We start from the raw sequence: 16,496 nt of genomic DNA on the forward strand, positions 1-16,496 counted from the left end.
TGTTTCCGGACTGTCGCGATTTCATTTTATTACTTTCCTGTGATTTCTGTTTCTTTCGTGTGATGCACACATCGACATAAACTGTCATGTTGTGCTGTTGTCCTGCGTTGCCACCTGTTTTGTAACAACTCTCTGCTACATCGGAGTGACTGACGTTAGTCAGGAGGGACAATATATTTTTCTTTTAAGCGGAATATGAGTTTAGTTGAACTACGAGCAGAAGAGTTGAACCAGCGGAGGAAAGAAGACCGTCCACGAATTCCGCGATAAAATTTTTCTTAGTTCTCCATTTTTCTGTGGAAGAAGACACCACACTAACTGAGCAGAAGATGATTTTGTTTTAAGTTATACCACTGTTCCACGAAGTTCGACAGTCCAGCAAATATAGCGATGAAGCTCGCCGAAGAAGGCATATTTTGGTGAGAGTAAGGAGGGCTATAAGGGGAGTTGGGAGGCCAAAAAAAAAAAAAAAAAAAAAAAAAAAAAAAAAAAAAAAAAAAAAAAAAGTGGTAGAATGCTCGCCTGCCACGCGGGCGGCCCGGGTTCGATTCCCGGCCGATGCATCGTTTTGCTTTTCCCGCGGTGCCGTGTGGCTTGCGCGCTTGAGATGCACGATCCACAAGAATGTATAGCGGGATTCCCTTGAGAAGAACCGAGAACGCAGCACGCGCGGTTCCCCACTCAGACGCTCGCGTCATGTTCTGCGGACTGGCGTCGGCCTGGCCTCACAAGTTGCTGTGTCCAGGTGCCTCCGAGGCAATGAACTTGAACGACGGGGAGTACTGCCCATCGTTGCAAAAGCTGCAGCACCACCACAATCAACTGGGCCGGCAATGCACGTGTAGCAACAGAACACGTTATCCACCAAGTAGTGTATCTCTGCGTCTAACAATGGGTACGCTACTTGCCCAGTTCCCAGGACCAACGGTCCGCCCCGTGCCTCGGTAGCGCAGTAGTCAGCGCGTAAGTCTCATAATTTTAAGGTCGTGAGTTCGATCCTCACCCGGGGCATTTAATTTTCTGTGACTCACGGTGGTGCTGTCGCTAGGGCTCGAACTTATTTCTTGTTTGTTATCCACAACGTTTCAACGCTTCAGAGAGAAAATTTATACTTCCTGTTATTGATACTGACAGCTTTCCTTTTCCTCTTCTCCCAGTAGAGCATGAAGCCAAAAGCATTGCTCTGAGACTTTTGAGGTGCGCGCCTTGCCAGCCAGTATGCGCAATGACGTTCGCAAAGAGAGAAGGGTGCGAGAGACCATCCGATCCGTCGAACGGACGCCCAAATCCGGTGAGATCTAGTGGCTAGGATGCCTGGCTATCACCCCGGAGGCCCGGGCTCGATTGCCGGAACCGGAACGGAATTTTTTCCACACGAATCGTCTCAAGTTTCAGCAGTGCGTGCTGCCGTTTCCCGTCCTGCTCGCAGTACAGCTACTGTTTCGTGACCGCCAGCAGAACATAGACGGGCGAAGCAGACACACGGTGACCCTAGAAGTGGCGTGTGGCTTCATGCGACGTGTTTCCAGCGTAGGGCTGAGCAACCGTCCGCGTCGAGGCCCGTTAGCTCAGTTGGTTAGAGCGTCGTGCTAATAACGCGAAGGTCGTGGTGTTCGATCCCCCCACGGGCCAGTAGGCTTTTACTACTACGAAAAGGCAGCGCCGATTTCAGCTGGCGAGTGTGATGACCAAAAGATCATCGCCGTGCGTGGACGTTGGCAGAGGATCCGAACCCGACTCGTCGGGAAGCGCTGCAGCATTCGCTCGGCAATGGTCACAATATGTTGAATACGCTGGTTCTCATACGGCAAAGAGAAAATGAAAGAAAACGCCCGATTGCCGACGTGTAACAACTTTGGCCCTTGTCAGTGCTTGGGCGGGTGACCGCATGGGAACACAGGGTACTGTTGGCAATTTTGCTTCCTATTTTTCTTTCTCCTTTGTTTTCGCAGCTGCAGACCGATTCAGTGAGGGAGACGCCACCGTGAAATGAAGGGGCGTGCTGTGTGTCCACCGCCTCGCCTCTCCCTGCCTCTCTCAGTCGTTTCTCGTGCTTGTCGTTTTGATATAGGCCGACTGGAGAGCGTCAGCTCTCGCGTCAGCTGAGCAAAGTCGAGACAAGTCGAGACACACTGTAGGCTGGTCTGCAGCGAGTAAGAGGGAGAAAGAACATTAATTTAACGGCGCGTGGCAAAAGTACTCATACGCAAAGCTGAAAGCCTGCTGCGGTGGCCGGGAATCGAACCCGGATCAACTGCTTGCAAGGCAACTATGCTGACCTTTACACCACCACCGCACAACCGGGCGCCCCCACGCCGCGCTGTGTCGGCTTCCCGCCAGTCGGCAGCGGCCGAAGGTGATCGTAGCCCTAGGCGCATTACGAGGTAGGCTAGGGGAGCACATGCAGATGCATTCGCACGGCGTATCCATGCACATTTCGCACCCTTTGGCAAGAGTCGGCGCCGGCGACGCAAGAGGACGCAGAGGACGGCGTTCTGGCGGCATTTTTAGGCAGTACAGTGCAGGATTCAGCGTCTGCAGCATTTTCTCGACAGAATGCTACGGCGCTTGACGGCAGTCCCACGTTATCTCGAGACATCTGCTCGGGAAGCAGCGAAAGATTGCTACTGGTCTGAGCATCGGTGGTTCAGTGGTCCGCCCACGCTCTGAAGCGGCGCCCGTCTCTCTCGCGGCCATCCCGTATAAGATGTCCTACATACGGGAGTACTTTTTAACGAGGAGCTACGCTCTGTCAACGGCTACCGACAGACACAGGACCGCCCGCGGACTCTACGTTGCCCTGACTGGACAACCTCCGCGTCATAAACTGGTGTTCCGGAACCCTACAGTGGAATGGGTGAACGTGTGGGCAAACATCAACAACCCGGTGTTGCCGTCGGATGTCAGTGCGCTCTGGTTTAAGATCGTCAACAACACCCTAGCGACGAACCAGCGGCTTGCCGACATTCATCTCCTTCCCTCTGCCAACTGTGGTAGATGTGGTGCTGTGGACACACGGGAACATCGTTTTGAGTGTGCATCGGTGTCGACGGTATGGCGGCTGTGTCAACGAATGGTCGCCCACATTAATCGAACGCCTCCTCACCTTGTGACTGTTCGTCGTGTGATAGTGCCTAACTTCAAAGCTTTCCCGCGGACGAAAAATAACGCCACTGTCTGGATCTTAGGGCATACGATTTATGCCCTTATCGATATGGCCGTCACTGATACTGTGATTTACCTGGATTATTTGTGGGCCCAGTATATGACACTGAAGGATTGCGTTCACTTTCGCGAACTGTTTGCGAATTTTTTGAAGGCGGCCTTGGATTACGGCTATGAAATGGAACTGCGGCAAACACCTTGAACTGAGATTTACTGAGCTGACGCGTTCTATTTTTACTTTCTTTTTCCTTCTTTTCTTTGTTTTATTTGCGTTATGGTTGGTGACTTGTGCCACACCCACACTACGGGTCGTTCTGGTTTTATCTCCAAGGGAGGAATGTCCTTTTACTTTTGAGGAATTTTATTTTGTTCACAAGACTTCATGGGTATTTTAGAAGATACAGCCTGTTTGTGTGGAACATTCATAGTTGCAGGAGTGTTTTTTTTCCAATCTCTTAAATTCTGTTTCCGGACTGTCGCGATTTCATTTTATTACTTTCCTGTGATTTCTGTTTCTTTCGTGTGATGCACACATCGACATAAACTGTCATGTTGTGCTGTTGTCCTGCGTTGCCACCTGTTTTGTAACAACTCTCTGCTACATCGGAGTGACTGACGTTAGTCAGGAGGGACAATATATTTTTCTTTTAAGCGGAATATGAGTTTAGTTGAACTACGAGCAGAAGAGTTGAACCAGCGGAGGAAAGAAGACCGTCCACGAATTCCGCGATAAAATTTTTCTTAGTTCTCCATTTTTCTGTGGAAGAAGACACCACACTAACTGAGCAGAAGATGATTTTGTTTTAAGTTATACCACTGTTCCACGAAGTTCGACAGTCCAGCAAATATAGCGATGAAGCTCGCCGAAGAAGGCATATTTTGGTGAGAGTAAGGAGGGCTATAAGGGGAGTTGGGAGGCCAAAAAAAAAAAAAAAAAAAAAAAAAAAAAAAAAAAAAAGTGGTAGAATGCTCGCCTGCCACGCGGGCGGCCCGGGTTCGATTCCCGGCCGATGCATCGTTTTGCTTTTCCCGCGGTGCCGTGTGGCTTGCGCGCTTGAGATGCACGATCCACAAGAATGTATAGCGGGATTCCCTTGAGAAGAACCGAGAACGCAGCACGCGCGGTTCCCCACTCAGACGCTCGCGTCATGTTCTGCGGACTGGCGTCGGCCTGGCCTCACAAGTTGCTGTGTCCAGGTGCCTCCGAGGCAATGAACTTGAACGACGGGGAGTACTGCCCATCGTTGCAAAAGCTGCAGCACCACCACAATCAACTGGGCCGGCAATGCACGTGTAGCAACAGAACACGTTATCCACCAAGTAGTGTATCTCTGCGTCTAACAATGGGTACGCTACTTGCCCAGTTCCCAGGACCAACGGTCCGCCCCGTGCCTCGGTAGCGCAGTAGTCAGCGCGTAAGTCTCATAATTTTAAGGTCGTGAGTTCGATCCTCACCCGGGGCATTTAATTTTCTGTGACTCACGGTGGTGCTGTCGCTAGGGCTCGAACTTATTTCTTGTTTGTTATCCACAACGTTTCAACGCTTCAGAGAGAAAATTTATACTTCCTGTTATTGATACTGACAGCTTTCCTTTTCCTCTTCTCCCAGTAGAGCATGAAGCCAAAAGCATTGCTCTGAGACTTTTGAGGTGCGCGCCTTGCCAGCCAGTATGCGCAATGACGTTCGCAAAGAGAGAAGGGTGCGAGAGACCATCCGATCCGTCGAACGGACGCCCAAATCCGGTGAGATCTAGTGGCTAGGATGCCTGGCTATCACCCCGGAGGCCCGGGCTCGATTGCCGGAACCGGAACGGAATTTTTTCCACACGAATCGTCTCAAGTTTCAGCAGTGCGTGCTGCCGTTTCCCGTCCTGCTCGCAGTACAGCTACTGTTTCGTGACCGCCAGCAGAACATAGACGGGCGAAGCAGACACACGGTGACCCTAGAAGTGGCGTGTGGCTTCATGCGACGTGTTTCCAGCGTAGGGCTGAGCAACCGTCCGCGTCGAGGCCCGTTAGCTCAGTTGGTTAGAGCGTCGTGCTAATAACGCGAAGGTCGTGGTGTTCGATCCCCCCACGGGCCAGTAGGCTTTTACTACTACGAAAAGGCAGCGCCGATTTCAGCTGGCGAGTGTGATGACCAAAAGATCATCGCCGTGCGTGGACGTTGGCAGAGGATCCGAACCCGACTCGTCGGGAAGCGCTGCAGCATTCGCTCGGCAATGGTCACAATATGTTGAATACGCTGGTTCTCATACGGCAAAGAGAAAATGAAAGAAAATGCCCGATTGCCGACGTGTAACAACTTTGGCCCTTGTCAGTGCTTGGGCGGGTGACCGCATGGGAACACAGGGTACTGTTGGCAATTTTGCTTCCTATTTTTCTTTCTCCTTTGTTTTCGCAGCTGCAGACCGATTCAGTGAGGGAGACGCCACCGTGAAATGAAGGGGCGTGCTGTGTGTCCACCGCCTCGCCTCTCCCTGCCTCTCTCAGTCGTTTCTCGTGCTTGTCGTTTTGATATAGGCCGACTGGAGAGCGTCAGCTCTCGCGTCAGCTGAGCAAAGTCGAGACAAGTCGAGACACACTGTAGGCTGGTCTGCAGCGAGTAAGAGGGAGAAAGAACATTAATTTAACGGCGCGTGGCAAAAGTACTCATACGCAAAGCTGAAAGCCTGCTGCGGTGGCCGGGAATCGAACCCGGATCAACTGCTTGCAAGGCAACTATGCTGACCTTTACACCACCACCGCACAACCGGGCGCCCCCACGCCGCGCTGTGTCGGCTTCCCGCCAGTCGGCAGCGGCCGAAGGTGATCGTAGCCCTAGGCGCATTACGAGGTAGGCTAGGGGAGCACATGCAGATGCATTCGCACGGCGTATCCATGCACATTTCGCACCCTTTGGCAAGAGTCGGCGCCGGCGACGCAAGAGGACGCAGAGGACGGCGTTCTGGCGGCATTTTTAGGCAGTACAGTGCAGGATTCAGCGTCTGCAGCATTTTCTCGACAGAATGCTACGGCGCTTGACGGCAGTCCCACGTTATCTCGAGACATCTGCTCGGGAAGCAGCGAAAGATTGCTACTGGTCTGAGCATCGGTGGTTCAGTGGTCCGCCCACGCTCTGAAGCGGCGCCCGTCTCTCTCGCGGCCATCCCGTATAAGATGTCCTACATACGGGAGTACTTTTTAACGAGGAGCTACGCTCTGTCAACGGCTACCGACAGACACAGGACCGCCCGCGGACTCTACGTTGCCCTGACTGGACAACCTCCGCGTCATAAACTGGTGTTCCGGAACCCTACAGTGGAATGGGTGAACGTGTGGGCAAACATCAACAACCCGGTGTTGCCGTCGGATGTCAGTGCGCTCTGGTTTAAGATCGTCAACAACACCCTAGCGACGAACCAGCGGCTTGCCGACATTCATCTCCTTCCCTCTGCCAACTGTGGTAGATGTGGTGCTGTGGACACACGGGAACATCGTTTTGAGTGTGCATCGGTGTCGACGGTATGGCGGCTGTGTCAACGAATGGTCGCCCACATTAATCGAACGCCTCCTCACCTTGTGACTGTTCGTCGTGTGATAGTGCCTAACTTCAAAGCTTTCCCGCGGACGAAAAATAACGCCACTGTCTGGATCTTAGGGCATACGATTTATGCCCTTATCGATATGGCCGTCACTGATACTGTGATTTACCTGGATTATTTGTGGGCCCAGTATATGACACTGAAGGATTGCGTTCACTTTCGCGAACTGTTTGCGAATTTTTTGAAGGCGGCCTTGGATTACGGCTATGAAATGGAACTGCGGCAAACACCTTGAACTGAGATTTACTGAGCTGACGCGTTCTATTTTTACTTTCTTTTTCCTTCTTTTCTTTGTTTTATTTGCGTTATGGTTGGTGACTTGTGCCACACCCACACTACGGGTCGTTCTGGTTTTATCTCCAAGGGAGGAATGTCCTTTTACTTTTGAGGAATTTTATTTTGTTCACAAGACTTCATGGGTATTTTAGAAGATACAGCCTGTTTGTGTGGAACATTCATAGTTGCAGGAGTGTTTTTTTTCCAATCTCTTAAATTCTGTTTCCGGACTGTCGCGATTTCATTTTATTACTTTCCTGTGATTTCTGTTTCTTTCGTGTGATGCACACATCGACATAAACTGTCATGTTGTGCTGTTGTCCTGCGTTGCCACCTGTTTTGTAACAACTCTCTGCTACATCGGAGTGACTGACGTTAGTCAGGAGGGACAATATATTTTTCTTTTAAGCGGAATATGAGTTTAGTTGAACTACGAGCAGAAGAGTTGAACCAGCGGAGGAAAGAAGACCGTCCACGAATTCCGCGATAAAATTTTTCTTAGTTCTCCATTTTTCTGTGGAAGAAGACACCACACTAACTGAGCAGAAGATGATTTTGTTTTAAGTTATACCACTGTTCCACGAAGTTCGACAGTCCAGCAAATATAGCGATGAAGCTCGCCGAAGAAGGCATATTTTGGTGAGAGTAAGGAGGGCTATAAGGGGAGTTGGGAGGCCAAAAAAAAAAAAAAAAAAAAAAAAAAAAAAAAAAAAAAAAAAAAAAAAAGTGGTAGAATGCTCGCCTGCCACGCGGGCGGCCCGGGTTCGATTCCCGGCCGATGCATCGTTTTGCTTTTCCCGCGGTGCCGTGTGGCTTGCGCGCTTGAGATGCACGATCCACAAGAATGTATAGCGGGATTCCCTTGAGAAGAACCGAGAACGCAGCACGCGCGGTTCCCCACTCAGACGCTCGCGTCATGTTCTGCGGACTGGCGTCGGCCTGGCCTCACAAGTTGCTGTGTCCAGGTGCCTCCGAGGCAATGAACTTGAACGACGGGGAGTACTGCCCATCGTTGCAAAAGCTGCAGCACCACCACAATCAACTGGGCCGGCAATGCACGTGTAGCAACAGAACACGTTATCCACCAAGTAGTGTATCTCTGCGTCTAACAATGGGTACGCTACTTGCCCAGTTCCCAGGACCAACGGTCCGCCCCGTGCCTCGGTAGCGCAGTAGTCAGCGCGTAAGTCTCATAATTTTAAGGTCGTGAGTTCGATCCTCACCCGGGGCATTTAATTTTCTGTGACTCACGGTGGTGCTGTCGCTAGGGCTCGAACTTATTTCTTGTTTGTTATCCACAACGTTTCAACGCTTCAGAGAGAAAATTTATACTTCCTGTTATTGATACTGACAGCTTTCCTTTTCCTCTTCTCCCAGTAGAGCATGAAGCCAAAAGCATTGCTCTGAGACTTTTGAGGTGCGCGCCTTGCCAGCCAGTATGCGCAATGACGTTCGCAAAGAGAGAAGGGTGCGAGAGACCATCCGATCCGTCGAACGGACGCCCAAATCCGGTGAGATCTAGTGGCTAGGATGCCTGGCTATCACCCCGGAGGCCCGGGCTCGATTGCCGGAACCGGAACGGAATTTTTTCCACACGAATCGTCTCAAGTTTCAGCAGTGCGTGCTGCCGTTTCCCGTCCTGCTCGCAGTACAGCTACTGTTTCGTGACCGCCAGCAGAACATAGACGGGCGAAGCAGACACACGGTGACCCTAGAAGTGGCGTGTGGCTTCATGCGACGTGTTTCCAGCGTAGGGCTGAGCAACCGTCCGCGTCGAGGCCCGTTAGCTCAGTTGGTTAGAGCGTCGTGCTAATAACGCGAAGGTCGTGGTGTTCGATCCCCCCACGGGCCAGTAGGCTTTTACTACTACGAAAAGGCAGCGCCGATTTCAGCTGGCGAGTGTGATGACCAAAAGATCATCGCCGTGCGTGGACGTTGGCAGAGGATCCGAACCCGACTCGTCGGGAAGCGCTGCAGCATTCGCTCGGCAATGGTCACAATATGTTGAATACGCTGGTTCTCATACGGCAAAGAGAAAATGAAAGAAAACGCCCGATTGCCGACGTGTAACAACTTTGGCCCTTGTCAGTGCTTGGGCGGGTGACCGCATGGGAACACAGGGTACTGTTGGCAATTTTGCTTCCTATTTTTCTTTCTCCTTTGTTTTCGCAGCTGCAGACCGATTCAGTGAGGGAGACGCCACCGTGAAATGAAGGGGCGTGCTGTGTGTCCACCGCCTCGCCTCTCCCTGCCTCTCTCAGTCGTTTCTCGTGCTTGTCGTTTTGATATAGGCCGACTGGAGAGCGTCAGCTCTCGCGTCAGCTGAGCAAAGTCGAGACAAGTCGAGACACACTGTAGGCTGGTCTGCAGCGAGTAAGAGGGAGAAAGAACATTAATTTAACGGCGCGTGGCAAAAGTACTCATACGCAAAGCTGAAAGCCTGCTGCGGTGGCCGGGAATCGAACCCGGATCAACTGCTTGCAAGGCAACTATGCTGACCTTTACACCACCACCGCACAACCGGGCGCCCCCACGCCGCGCTGTGTCGGCTTCCCGCCAGTCGGCAGCGGCCGAAGGTGATCGTAGCCCTAGGCGCATTACGAGGTAGGCTAGGGGAGCACATGCAGATGCATTCGCACGGCGTATCCATGCACATTTCGCACCCTTTGGCAAGAGTCGGCGCCGGCGACGCAAGAGGACGCAGAGGACGGCGTTCTGGCGGCATTTTTAGGCAGTACAGTGCAGGATTCAGCGTCTGCAGCATTTTCTCGACAGAATGCTACGGCGCTTGACGGCAGTCCCACGTTATCTCGAGACATCTGCTCGGGAAGCAGCGAAAGATTGCTACTGGTCTGAGCATCGGTGGTTCAGTGGTCCGCCCACGCTCTGAAGCGGCGCCCGTCTCTCTCGCGGCCATCCCGTATAAGATGTCCTACATACGGGAGTACTTTTTAACGAGGAGCTACGCTCTGTCAACGGCTACCGACAGACACAGGACCGCCCGCGGACTCTACGTTGCCCTGACTGGACAACCTCCGCGTCATAAACTGGTGTTCCGGAACCCTACAGTGGAATGGGTGAACGTGTGGGCAAACATCAACAACCCGGTGTTGCCGTCGGATGTCAGTGCGCTCTGGTTTAAGATCGTCAACAACACCCTAGCGACGAACCAGCGGCTTGCCGACATTCATCTCCTTCCCTCTGCCAACTGTGGTAGATGTGGTGCTGTGGACACACGGGAACATCGTTTTGAGTGTGCATCGGTGTCGACGGTATGGCGGCTGTGTCAACGAATGGTCGCCCACATTAATCGAACGCCTCCTCACCTTGTGACTGTTCGTCGTGTGATAGTGCCTAACTTCAAAGCTTTCCCGCGGACGAAAAATAACGCCACTGTCTGGATCTTAGGGCATACGATTTATGCCCTTATCGATATGGCCGTCACTGATACTGTGATTTACCTGGATTATTTGTGGGCCCAGTATATGACACTGAAGGATTGCGTTCACTTTCGCGAACTGTTTGCGAATTTTTTGAAGGCGGCCTTGGATTACGGCTATGAAATGGAACTGCGGCAAACACCTTGAACTGAGATTTACTGAGCTGACGCGTTCTATTTTTACTTTCTTTTTCCTTCTTTTCTTTGTTTTATTTGCGTTATGGTTGGTGACTTGTGCCACACCCACACTACGGGTCGTTCTGGTTTTATCTCCAAGGGAGGAATGTCCTTTTACTTTTGAGGAATTTTATTTTGTTCACAAGACTTCATGGGTATTTTAGAAGATACAGCCTGTTTGTGTGGAACATTCATAGTTGCAGGAGTGTTTTTTTTCCAATCTCTTAAATTCTGTTTCCGGACTGTCGCGATTTCATTTTATTACTTTCCTGTGATTTCTGTTTCTTTCGTGTGATGCACACATCGACATAAACTGTCATGTTGTGCTGTTGTCCTGCGTTGCCACCTGTTTTGTAACAACTCTCTGCTACATCGGAGTGACTGACGTTAGTCAGGAGGGACAATATATTTTTCTTTTAAGCGGAATATGAGTTTAGTTGAACTACGAGCAGAAGAGTTGAACCAGCGGAGGAAAGAAGACCGTCCACGAATTCCGCGATAAAATTTTTCTTAGTTCTCCATTTTTCTGTGGAAGAAGACACCACACTAACTGAGCAGAAGATGATTTTGTTTTAAGTTATACCACTGTTCCACGAAGTTCGACAGTCCAGCAAATATAGCGATGAAGCTCGCCGAAGAAGGCATATTTTGGTGAGAGTAAGGAGGGCTATAAGGGGAGTTGGGAGGCCAAAAAAAAAAAAAAAAAAAAAAAAAAAAAAAAAAAAAAAAAAAAAAGTGGTAGAATGCTCGCCTGCCACGCGGGCGGCCCGGGTTCGATTCCCGGCCGATGCATCGTTTTGCTTTTCCCGCGGTGCCGTGTGGCTTGCGCGCTTGAGATGCACGATCCACAAGAATGTATAGCGGGATTCCCTTGAGAAGAACCGAGAACGCAGCACGCGCGGTTCCCCACTCAGACGCTCGCGTCATGTTCTGCGGACTGGCGTCGGCCTGGCCTCACAAGTTGCTGTGTCCAGGTGCCTCCGAGGCAATGAACTTGAACGACGGGGAGTACTGCCCATCGTTGCAAAAGCTGCAGCACCACCACAATCAACTGGGCCGGCAATGCACGTGTAGCAACAGAACACGTTATCCACCAAGTAGTGTATCTCTGCGTCTAACAATGGGTACGCTACTTGCCCAGTTCCCAGGACCAACGGTCCGCCCCGTGCCTCGGTAGCGCAGTAGTCAGCGCGTAAGTCTCATAATTTTAAGGTCGTGAGTTCGATCCTCACCCGGGGCATTTAATTTTCTGTGACTCACGGTGGTGCTGTCGCTAGGGCTCGAACTTATTTCTTGTTTGTTATCCACAACGTTTCAACGCTTCAGAGAGAAAATTTATACTTCCTGTTATTGATACTGACAGCTTTCCTTTTCCTCTTCTCCCAGTAGAGCATGAAGCCAAAAGCATTGCTCTGAGACTTTTGAGGTGCGCGCCTTGCCAGCCAGTATGCGCAATGACGTTCGCAAAGAGAGAAGGGTGCGAGAGACCATCCGATCCGTCGAACGGACGCCCAAATCCGGTGAGATCTAGTGGCTAGGATGCCTGGCTATCACCCCGGAGGCCCGGGCTCGATTGCCGGAACCGGAACGGAATTTTTTCCACACGAATCGTCTCAAGTTTCAGCAGTGCGTGCTGCCGTTTCCCGTCCTGCTCGCAGTACAGCTACTGTTTCGTGACCGCCAGCAGAACATAGACGGGCGAAGCAGACACACGGTGACCCTAGAAGTGGCGTGTGGCTTCATGCGACGTGTTTCCAGCGTAGGGCTGAGCAACCGTCCGCGTCGAGGCCCGTTAGCTCAGTTGGTTAGAGCGTCGTGCTAATAACGCGAAGGTCGTGGGTTCGATCCCCCCACGGGCCAGTAGACTTTTACTACTACGAAAAGGCAGCGCCGATTTCAGCTGGCGAGTGTGATGACCAAAAGATCATCGCCGTGCGTGGACGTTGGCAGAGGATCCGAACCCGACTCGTCGGGAAGCGCTGCAGCATTCGCTCGGCAATGGTCACAATATGTTGAATACGCTGGTTCTCATACGGCAAAGAGAAAATGAAAGAAAATGCCCGATTGCCGACGTGTAACAACTTTGGCCCTTGTCAGTGCTTGGGCGGGTGACCGCATGGGAACACAGGGTACTGTTGGCAATTTTGCTTCCTATTTTTCTTTCTCCTTTGTTTTCGCAGCTGCAGACCGATTCAGTGAGGGAGACGCCACCGTGAAATGAAGGGGCGTGCTGTGTGTCCACCGCCTCGCCTCTCCCTGCCTCTCTCAGTCGTTTCTCGTGCTTGTCGTTTTGATATAGGCCGACTGGAGAGCGTCAGCTCTCGCGTCAGCTGAGCAAAGTCGAGACAAGTCGAGACACACTGTAGGCTGGTCTGCAGCGAGTAAGAGGGAGAAAGAACATTAATTTAACGGCGCGTGGCAAAAGTACTCATACGCAAAGCTGAAAGCCTGCTGCGGTGGCCGGGAATCGAACCCGGATCAACTGCTTGCAAGGCAACTATGCTGACCTTTACACCACCACCGCACAACCGGGCGCCCCCACGCCGCGCTGTGTCGGCTTCCCGCCAGTCGGCAGCGGCCGAAGGTGATCGTAGCCCTAGGCGCATTACGAGGTAGGCTAGGGGAGCACATGCAGATGCATTCGCACGGCGTATCCATGCACATTTCGCACCCTTTGGCAAGAGTCGGCGCCGGCGACGCAAGAGGACGCAGAGGACGGCGTTCTGGCGGCATTTTTAGGCAGTACAGTGCAGGATTCAGCGTCTGCAGCATTTTCTCGACAGAATGCTACGGCGCTTGACGGCAGTCCCACGTTATCTCGAGACATCTGCTCGGGAAGCAGCGAAAGATTGCTACTGGTCTGAGCATCGGTGGTTCAGTGGTCCGCCCACGCTCTGAAGCGGCGCCCGTCTCTCTCGCGGCCATCCCGTATAAGATGTCCTACATACGGGAGTACTTTTTAACGAGGAGCTACGCTCTGTCAACGGCTACCGACAGACACAGGACCGCCCGCGGACTCTACGTTGCCCTGACTGGACAACCTCCGCGTCATAAACTGGTGTTCCGGAACCCTACAGTGGAATGGGTGAACGTGTGGGCAAACATCAACAACCCGGTGTTGCCGTCGGATGTCAGTGCGCTCTGGTTTAAGATCGTCAACAACACCCTAGCGACGAACCAGCGGCTTGCCGACATTCATCTCCTTCCCTCTGCCAACTGTGGTAGATGTGGTGCTGTGGACACACGGGAACATCGTTTTGAGTGTGCATCGGTGTCGACGGTATGGCGGCTGTGTCAACGAATGGTCGCCCACATTAATCGAACGCCTCCTCACCTTGTGACTGTTCGTCGTGTGATAGTGCCTAACTTCAAAGCTTTCCCGCGGACGAAAAATAACGCCACTGTCTGGATCTTAGGGCATACGATTTATGCCCTTATCGATATGGCCGTCACTGATACTGTGATTTACCTGGATTATTTGTGGGCCCAGTATATGACACTGAAGGATTGCGTTCACTTTCGCGAACTGTTTGCGAATTTTTTGAAGGCGGCCTTGGATTACGGCTATGAAATGGAACTGCGGCAAACACCTTGAACTGAGATTTACTGAGCTGACGCGTTCTATTTTTACTTTCTTTTTCCTTCTTTTCTTTGTTTTATTTGCGTTATGGTTGGTGACTTGTGCCACACCCACACTACGGGTCGTTCTGGTTTTATCTCCAAGGGAGGAATGTCCTTTTACTTTTGAGGAATTTTATTTTGTTCACAAGACTTCATGGGTATTTTAGAAGATACAGCCTGTTTGTGTGGAACATTCATAGTTGCAGGAGTGTTTTTTTTCCAATCTCTTAAATTCTGTTTCCGGACTGTCGCGATTTCATTTTATTACTTTCCTGTGATTTCTGTTTCTTTCGTGTGATGCACACATCGACATAAACTGTCATGTTGTGCTGTTGTCCTGCGTTGCCACCTGTTTTGTAACAACTCTCTGCTACATCGGAGTGACTGACGTTAGTCAGGAGGGACAATATATTTTTCTTTTAAGCGGAATATGAGTTTAGTTGAACTACGAGCAGAAGAGTTGAACCAGCGGAGGAAAGAAGACCGTCCACGAATTCCGCGATAAAATTTTTCTTAGTTCTCCATTTTTCTGTGGAAGAAGACACCACACTAACTGAGCAGAAGATGATTTTGTTTTAAGTTATACCACTGTTCCACGAAGTTCGACAGTCCAGCAAATATAGCGATGAAGCTCGCCGAAGAAGGCATATTTTGGTGAGAGTAAGGAGGGCTATAAGGGGAGTTGGGAGGCCAAAAAAAAAAAAAAAAAAAAAAAAAAAAAAAAAAAAAAAAAAAAAAAAGTGGTAGAATGCTCGCCTGCCACGCGGGCGGCCCGGGTTCGATTCCCGGCCGATGCATCGTTTTGCTTTTCCCGCGGTGCCGTGTGGCTTGCGCGCTTGAGATGCACGATCCACAAGAATGTATAGCGGGATTCCCTTGAGAAGAACCGAGAACGCAGCACGCGCGGTTCCCCACTCAGACGCTCGCGTCATGTTCTGCGGACTGGCGTCGGCCTGGCCTCACAAGTTGCTGTGTCCAGGTGCCTCCGAGGCAATGAACTTGAACGACGGGGAGTACTGCCCATCGTTGCAAAAGCTGCAGCACCACCACAATCAACTGGGCCGGCAATGCACGTGTAGCAACAGAACACGTTATCCACCAAGTAGTGTATCTCTGCGTCTAACAATGGGTACGCTACTTGCCCAGTTCCCAGGACCAACGGTCCGCCCCGTGCCTCGGTAGCGCAGTAGTCAGCGCGTAAGTCTCATAATTTTAAGGTCGTGAGTTCGATCCTCACCCGGGGCATTTAATTTTCTGTGACTCACGGTGGTGCTGTCGCTAGGGCTCGAACTTATTTCTTGTTTGTTATCCACAACGTTTCAACGCTTCAGAGAGAAAATTTATACTTCCTGTTATTGATACTGACAGCTTTCCTTTTCCTCTTCTCCCAGTAGAGCATGAAGCCAAAAGCATTGCTCTGAGACTTTTGAGGTGCGCGCCTTGCCAGCCAGTATGCGCAATGACGTTCGCAAAGAGAGAAGGGTGCGAGAGACCATCCGATCCGTCGAACGGACGCCCAAATCCGGTGAGATCTAGTGGCTAGGATGCCTGGCTATCACCCCGGAGGCCCGGGCTCGATTGCCGGAACCGGAACGGAATTTTTTCCACACGAATCGTCTCAAGTTTCAGCAGTGCGTGCTGCCGTTTCCCGTCCTGCTCGCAGTACAGCTACTGTTTCGTGACCGCCAGCAGAACATAGACGGGCGAAGCAGACACACGGTGACCCTAGAAGTGGCGTGTGGCTTCATGCGACGTGTTTCCAGCGTAGGGCTGAGCAACCGTCCGCGTCGAGGCCCGTTAGCTCAGTTGGTTAGAGCGTCGTGCTAATAACGCGAAGGTCGTGGTGTTCGATCCCCCCACGGGCCAGTAGGCTTTTACTACTACGAAAAGGCAGCGCCGATTTCAGCTGGCGAGTGTGATGACCAAAAGATCATCGCCGTGCGTGGACGTTGGCAGAGGATCCGAACCCGACTCGTCGGGAAGCGCTGCAGCATTCGCTCGGCAATGGTCACAATATGTTGAATACGCTGGTTCTCATACGGCAAAGAGAAAATGAAAGAAAATGCCCGATTGCCGACGTGTAACAACTTTGGCCCTTGTCAGTGCTTGGGCGGGTGACCGCATGGGAACACAGGGTACTGTTGGCAATTTTGCTTCCTATTTTTCTTTCTCCTTTGTTTTCGCAGCTGCAGACCGATTCAGTGAGGGAGACGCCACCGTGAAATGAAGGGGCG

General features: G+C 51.4%; 14 non-coding genes across 14 annotated transcripts; 10 read left to right on the plus strand and 4 right to left on the minus strand.

Annotated features, from left to right (window-relative positions):
- The first annotated feature begins 938 nt into the window (after nucleotides 1-938).
- Trnam-cau lies at nucleotides 939-1,011 on the plus strand. Its single transcript has one exon. It is a non-coding gene; the product is annotated as a tRNA-Met (tRNA).
- A 546-nt stretch (nucleotides 1,012-1,557) lies between these two features.
- Trnai-aau lies at nucleotides 1,558-1,632 on the plus strand. The gene has a single exon. It is a non-coding gene; the product is annotated as a tRNA-Ile (tRNA).
- Nucleotides 1,633-2,224: 592 nt separating this feature from the next.
- Nucleotides 2,225-2,296, minus strand: Trnaa-ugc. Its single transcript has one exon. It is a non-coding gene; the product is annotated as a tRNA-Ala (tRNA).
- A 2,259-nt stretch (nucleotides 2,297-4,555) lies between these two features.
- Nucleotides 4,556-4,628, plus strand: Trnam-cau. The gene has a single exon. It is a non-coding gene; the product is annotated as a tRNA-Met (tRNA).
- Nucleotides 4,629-5,174: 546 nt separating this feature from the next.
- Trnai-aau lies at nucleotides 5,175-5,249 on the plus strand. The gene has a single exon. It is a non-coding gene; the product is annotated as a tRNA-Ile (tRNA).
- A 592-nt stretch (nucleotides 5,250-5,841) lies between these two features.
- On the minus strand, nucleotides 5,842-5,913 carry Trnaa-ugc. Its single transcript has one exon. It is a non-coding gene; the product is annotated as a tRNA-Ala (tRNA).
- Nucleotides 5,914-8,183: 2,270 nt separating this feature from the next.
- On the plus strand, nucleotides 8,184-8,256 carry Trnam-cau. Its single transcript has one exon. It is a non-coding gene; the product is annotated as a tRNA-Met (tRNA).
- A 546-nt stretch (nucleotides 8,257-8,802) lies between these two features.
- Nucleotides 8,803-8,877, plus strand: Trnai-aau. The gene has a single exon. It is a non-coding gene; the product is annotated as a tRNA-Ile (tRNA).
- A 592-nt stretch (nucleotides 8,878-9,469) lies between these two features.
- On the minus strand, nucleotides 9,470-9,541 carry Trnaa-ugc. The gene has a single exon. It is a non-coding gene; the product is annotated as a tRNA-Ala (tRNA).
- Nucleotides 9,542-11,808: 2,267 nt separating this feature from the next.
- Nucleotides 11,809-11,881, plus strand: Trnam-cau. The gene has a single exon. It is a non-coding gene; the product is annotated as a tRNA-Met (tRNA).
- Nucleotides 11,882-12,427: 546 nt separating this feature from the next.
- Trnai-aau lies at nucleotides 12,428-12,501 on the plus strand. Its single transcript has one exon. It is a non-coding gene; the product is annotated as a tRNA-Ile (tRNA).
- Nucleotides 12,502-13,093: 592 nt separating this feature from the next.
- Nucleotides 13,094-13,165, minus strand: Trnaa-ugc. The gene has a single exon. It is a non-coding gene; the product is annotated as a tRNA-Ala (tRNA).
- A 2,269-nt stretch (nucleotides 13,166-15,434) lies between these two features.
- Trnam-cau lies at nucleotides 15,435-15,507 on the plus strand. The gene has a single exon. It is a non-coding gene; the product is annotated as a tRNA-Met (tRNA).
- Nucleotides 15,508-16,053: 546 nt separating this feature from the next.
- Nucleotides 16,054-16,128, plus strand: Trnai-aau. Its single transcript has one exon. It is a non-coding gene; the product is annotated as a tRNA-Ile (tRNA).
- Nucleotides 16,129-16,496: the final 368 nt, after the last annotated feature.

This window comes from Schistocerca piceifrons, unplaced genomic scaffold, assembly GCF_021461385.2.
Source record: "Schistocerca piceifrons isolate TAMUIC-IGC-003096 unplaced genomic scaffold, iqSchPice1.1 HiC_scaffold_397, whole genome shotgun sequence".
Classification (NCBI taxonomy): Eukaryota; Metazoa; Arthropoda; class Insecta; order Orthoptera; family Acrididae; genus Schistocerca; species Schistocerca piceifrons.